This window comes from Limulus polyphemus, unplaced genomic scaffold (assembly GCF_000517525.1).
Source record: "Limulus polyphemus unplaced genomic scaffold, Limulus_polyphemus-2.1.2 Scaffold1423, whole genome shotgun sequence".
In the NCBI taxonomy this organism is placed as follows: Eukaryota; Metazoa; Arthropoda; class Merostomata; order Xiphosura; family Limulidae; genus Limulus; species Limulus polyphemus.
The window spans coordinates 278,853-285,953 of NW_013667033.1; positions in this window are offsets into that span (position 1 = coordinate 278,853).

Genomic DNA, 7,101 nt, shown 5'->3' on the forward strand with positions numbered 1-7,101 from the left:
GTAAATGAAAATGTCATAATATGTTAGCATTTGCTAATCTGAGTCAGTTCATGTATGTAGCAATCAGTTTTATAGTCTCAACCCCATTCCATTGATATTGGGCCCAGGCACTATTTACAAAATGCTTAATAGAATAGTGAGGATATTGTAATAGTGCCTAAATGTTTCCTATTAATTACAAATGAATTCATAATTATGTATGTGCATGAGATACGTTGACTTTGATAGATGGCATCAGTGAGCATAAAAATAAAATAATCAATAGTGACAAATAACGTAGTTATTAGAAATATTATCTATATCCAAATGGCATTTTTAGTAAACTTTTAAGAGTTGAGTTGCAGGTTTTTATATTATCTTAGACTTAAAGAGGCCTACTTGATCTCTTTCTTTGCTATTACTGAACTGTCTGTCATACGAGACAATGCCAAAAGGACTTTCTAGAATATTCTTATACATGTTTTCACAGGCTTACCCAACTATTCACCGTGCATTTGCGTTCGGTTTCTACATGACTTTTGGTCGCATTGGGGCTATAATTACCCCATTCGTAGCACAGGTAAATTTTATTTAAACTGCTGTTTATAATTGGTTTAATTTTTTTATTTACTTTTCAATAATAATTAAAATGATTATCAGTTGTAAGAATTTTACGGTTGTAAAATATTTCTACAGCATATAAGCCTAACATTTAAATAATCCAGAAACTATGCCCAAGTCGTATTTTAGTCTGGTTTCATTTATTGAAACGAATCTCAAGTGATAATTCCTGGACAATTTTAATTGCCCGAATGGGGAGGAAGGGAGCTTTCATAAGTAGAGGATTATCAAAGACCAAATTTAGCCAGTAAGGAAAAGTTGTTATGTGTTCAAGATGCAATCATTGAATTGTAGTTGTTTAACTAGTATGGTTTGAAAGTTTATTTTAAACAAGTCTAGGTTCACTATTACGCAACTACAGTAATTCCATAGTTTTACAATTTTTGACAGTATCACGCGTTCTTTACAGTTCTGCGTTGAAAAAAAAACAAGAAAACAAAACGCTTGAATAAATAAAATACGTTAAAGTTTTGGAACTTATATTCGAACAAATTTAATGTTGTTCCGTAATAGTGGATCTAAACATTATTTTAAACTACTTTACTCGGTATTGTGTATTTACTTACTATTAATTTGTCTATTGTTTTACTATTGAGCAAAGTTGCACAACAGGCAATCAGTGCTTCGCACACTGTAGGAACTGAACCCTGAATTTTACTGCTATGAACTCTCAAGTCTAGCGCTGAGAGCATTCACTAAAACAAAAATAAAAAATACAATTGACGTTTTCTAAATCCGTTTGCCTACACAAACATAAATATGATATGGAATATAGTTATAATTGCTATTACAAGACACTATAAATAAGCTACACAATGTGTTTAACAGGTTCTCATGGAGTCTGAACCCAAGGTAGCAGTGGTTATATACTCAGTTTTAGCGCTATTAGCAGGGATTTCTACGTTTGGATTGCCATGTGACAAAACAGGACAGGAACTAGAAGTGAGTAGTTAATATTTAGTGTAAAATCTTTCCTCGTTTGTTATTAGAACTAGGCATGCATTTATAAAGTGATCACGACAGTAATTAACAATGAAACTTTCTTGCTGCAAGACATGCATCTGTGGAACATAAACTAAATTCTGAGTGCATAAATATTTTATACTATCGCTCTTTTTGGCATCCGAAGAACGAATTCAAGTAAACTTTGATAATCGGTAATTAATGAAAATAGTTTTCTCGTCATTTCAGTTTCATATGGTTACCAAGTGTGCTTTGGTTTTTTTAGATAATTCATAAATAATTTCTTAGAAATTGTTGTGTTTTATGTAAAATACATCGACTTAAATGTAAAACAGTATAAAAAAATTCATAAGAAATTTGAGTGTTTCATTTACAGTAATAGTAGATAGTTCATTTAAAGTTTACGTTTATCTAGGATCAATAACTCCTCAGTGAAATGACCAAGAAATCATCAGGTGGTGAAATTTGGAGTAGAATTATTATGGAACTTTCTTTTATCCCCCACTAAGATGTCACATAGTTGTCATACATATTTATACACTTCTGCACGCTAGGCAATAATCTCTGTAGATGACCGTGGTCTTTCTGTACGCATTTGAAATCACAATCTATGGATACCAAATCAACATCAGGTATTTTTTTCCTTCCCATTCTCCAAGATGGATGACAAATATTATCCAGCTAATTCTTTGTTTTTGGAGATCTCCAGATATTGTGTGATATTCAGCAGATCACCCCTACATGTAATGGTTATCAAAACTTTTAATTCTTTTGGTACAGTCTGAAATAAGCTGGGAATTATTCGCCTTACTAACAACACAATGTACCTCGACCAGAACAACCACTCCCTCCATGTCGTATGCTTATATCCTTCTGTTTAGTCCGTGCTGTGTATCCTTCATTGGCTGAAAATATTATAACTAAACTATCAGGGGATATTATCTCGGTTCATAGAGCACTGCACATCCAGAACTCGTACGGTCCACATACATAGTACAGGTCCTTACTGAGAATAGCCATGGTCCAACATACTTAGTACAGTCTTCACTGAGAATAGCCATGGTCCAACATACATAGTACAGGTCCTTACTGAGAATAGCCATGGTCCAACATACTTAGTACAGTCTTCACTGAGAATAGCCATGGTGCTTTCTTACTTCGACTACAGAATAGCTTTAAAGAATCACGAACTCCGACACCCCAGCTGCTGCGCTGAGGCTGTTGCGTTACCTATAAGTTTCATCCTACAATCAAATGCACCAACAAACCAATTTGTTCACAATGTCGAGGCCCACACCATACTCACTTGTATAATAAACTGGATACCACTCTTGTTTGTAACACAGGTCAACTGGACCTTCGTACTGCTCCTAAGCCAGATGACCTTCCACCATGGCAACTATAGGCACTCCTGACACTGTGACTCATGTCAACAACGCTATCCCTCCACCACTACTGGCAACTATAGACACTCCTGACACTGTGACTCATGTCAACAACGCTATCCCTCCACCACTACTGGCAACTATAGGCACTCCTGACACTGTGACTCATGTCAACAACGCTATCCCTCCACCACTACTGTAGAGGATCTTTAATATTTTATAACCATCACATCATTACACAATGTTCATCCCTATGAAACGTATTTATTGTACATAAAACGTAATTTGCTGTTAAATATCTTTTGAGAAGCGATACGCAGGCTCCCTATTCAGGCTTAAATATTAATTTTCATGTCCAACTACTATTGACATCTGTATGGCGAGGTCAGTTAGAAATAGATTGCTGAATTTTCCTTTTGTTAATATTCGTTCTCTAAAACTAATTGGTCTTTTTTTGGAACCAGCATTTTTGACAAATCTATTGATTGTGTATTATTTGATGATACATTTATTAAAATAACTATGTACACAGTTTTCTCGTTCAATTTACATAGGAGTGATAATCCTCGAGAAATAGGTCAGGAAATAATGTCGATTTGCTATAAGACTTCATTACCTGTTCGGATCCATAGCTGGAGCCAGTACAGCTTCACAGAATACCTCATCATTACTTTATATTTTTCATCGAGTATGTTAACCACATGCTACTATATATGTTAGAGAAACAGAATAATTGCTTTATATCTTCTACATTTCTATTGATTAGACATCCAAAAGCCACATTATCATGGCTGATGTCAATATCGATAGCCGATTCTCTTTCAAACTTGACCATTTTAATTGTTTGTTTGTTTGAATTTATGCACAAAGCTACACAATGGGCTATTTGTGCTCTGCCCACCACGGGTATCGAAACCCGGTTTCTAGCGTTGTAAGTCCGCAGACATACCGCTGTGCCACTGGGGGGGGGCGACCATTTTAATGCCACTCTGTAGTGCATTAGTGATTTCCTTTTGCAACTAATGTGTCGCAAATGACCTGAATCAAATAGCACACCAGAAATAGTACTTGCCTCTACTAGGAATATATATCTTCTCACAATTGACATTTTACTACCTGTTGGCGTCTATCATCTACTCATATGGTTTAGCTTGCTGCTAAAACCTTTTACATATGACTACCGCATAAGAAAATATTCTTGATTTTTTTATAAAACTGATTGATCTTTTCAGTATCACAGTAATGCTGCTCTTCAAAACATTGATTACAACCTCTTTATGTTAGAAGATATTGATAACTTAGTTCATACTCTTGCATTTTTCATTTCTTCAGCCAGTTCTCAACAAATTATAACTTTTAATTTATCGTCCACATAAGGTCATTGATACATCGAGATCATGTTATATTTCGAGAAATTCAACTAACCAAGGATTCTGTGGTTTTTATACAACGTAATTGTCTTCAACAGTAAAAAGACTACAACGGCGGAGAACATGTTTCAAATTGTACAACATTTCTTATCCCTTCCGGCAATACACTCAATTTAAATTAGTAACTGGTTAATTATACTCTCCTTATGTCCCATTTTTATTGATAACGTCGTTCCTACTTGTTTCTTTGAAAAGGCCTATTTCTTTGCTAATTATTTTGCAACAATTGTTCACACAGTTATCATCATTTTTTGTCACTGATATCATTCTGGATGTTTCTCTTCGTGCCATCACCCACCTTCCTATTAGTCTTACCAGTATTTTCAGCAGGATATTTTCAGGTATTTTAGTACTATTGTACATTTTACTATTACAAAAGACATTTTCTGCAGAACGATAAAGCTGGAACTCAGCCTCGAGTTTTATCCTGGACCCGTTCCTCAGGCTGTCTTGTGTTATCACCAATCATTTTAATACCAATCTCCTATCTTACCGTCTGTTGTTTTTTTTTTTACTTTCGACTTTTGAGAAAGAATTTGATACTCTTTTATATGGTATCAGCTTCTTCTACATATTACAATCCGCTCATTATTCTGGAATATCATGCCGTCACACTTATCAAGTATTCAGTCTATAGGAGTCCCTTCTGGTCCATTTGATATTCTATTAGGTGTTTCACAAGGATCAGTACTCTCGCCACTCCTTTACATACATTACATATATAGCTCAATGACTATCAATTACAATTATTGCTAATAGGCGATTTAGATCAGCACTATTAAACAATATATAATTTATAATCAATTAATGCATCTACTTTCGCTTCCTGTCAGTCATCGACAGTCATAAACGGATAAAGCTTGTGGTAATAGCACCCAAAAAGCGTTGGAGATATCCCTTCTGTCAAGCAAAATCCAAAACGCCGAATTTAAACAAGTTGGCCATCATGAAAAATCAAAACAAGGGTGAAAATGTGAGTGCTTAAACTCACAACGTCTCACCTCCTACTGCCTTTCGCTGTCTGCAGCTAGATGTAGGAAGTCAATTACCCTTAAAGTTATTTAAGTTTCAAAAGTAGGAACAGAACTACCCAAAATATCTACAGTATAGAACTCCCAAACACCACCCTTGTAAAGGTCTTTTAAAAAAATTAAAAAATAAATAAATACCTTAGACGTTCTTAAAGTATGTGTTAAATTTTGATTTTCATAATGTTCATATAAAAGATTTAATTTTTGATCTAATAAAATTTAAGTAAAAAGGTAATCAAGTTCCGAATAACCTTTCAGAAAGAAAAAAAGAGAAATCACATTTTATAATAGATTTTAAACATAAAATATACGATGATTTATCTTTACCGTATCATACTCATAAAAGTGTTCAAGAAAATATTTTCCCTTTAAAATCATTACAACCTACAATAAGTTTTAAATATAACATACCTATTGGACCTTTTCTTTTTAATTATAAAAATACATTGAAGAATTTGAACCTTCAGAAATAGATAATTTACCTTGTATTTGGGAAAACAATGAATTTAAGGACACTTTTTTATAATCATATAGTAACAGGTAATTTAGAAGTAATATAAGATAATGAATTAAAATTAATTTTTAAAAGGGTATTAAATTTTGTATTTTAAAAAGACAAACATATCTTAGATCTTAAAAAATTTAGAAAGTTATATTAATAATTATATTATTAAAATAAGTAAAAAAACATTTCCCACCGTGTTCCTGTTTGAGTGGAAACTGTATAATATTAATTGCATTAAAACTCAATTAAGAACCTTAAATTTAACTAGATGTAGAACAGACTTGTTCTTTAGTGTTTTTAAAAACAAAGTAAAAAAAAAAGTTCAAGATAATTTTATTATTACACCTATTGAATAAAGCTGGATGTAATTTTGGCTTTATATGTAAAACATTATATGCCCAAATTATAATTAATGAAATCAATACCTCATGTACTCGACAAAACCTACTTTAAAGAAAGATACTGTTATTACTAGTATAAAGAAAGCCATTAAAATAGAATATATACACAAACTGCTCTAATTTACCATTTTTATATGCTATCCCTAAACTGCATAAGAATTCTGTAAAATTTAGATTTATTACTAATTCTTTAAATACTGTTACCAAATCCGTTTCCTTTGTATTTAACAAAATTTTAGATACTTTATTTTTAAATATAAAAACAGTGTTATCAAAAAATTCAGAAACATTTTTTTTGGATTATAAAATATAATATTCCAATTATAGAATGTCAAAATAATCTAGATTCCTTAAAAACAGCCAGTTCAGTCGAGACTCAATATTTTATCACATTATACAGTACAATAGATTTAAAAGACCTTGTTAAAGTATTTAATAACCTGTTTGAAAACTTTATGCATGCATAGATGGGTATTACAAAATATAACTTCGCTAAGAACCAATGTAAAAACATACTGTACTTCTGCATTTTATAATAGATATATAACTTTTAATCAACAGATCTATAAACAAATGGTGGGTATTCCAATGGATACTAATTTAAACTTCGCTCCAAATATAATATATTGTTGCGTCTCCGTTCGTTAGTTAATTTTCCGTAAGTTCGTTCTGACGAAACTTTAGCGACACAAGTCCTTTCTTAAATAAAACTGGTTTATTCTTTCTGAATATAACTTTGCGATACACTTAATTTCAACAGTAGCGTTATAATTTTCAACGAACGTC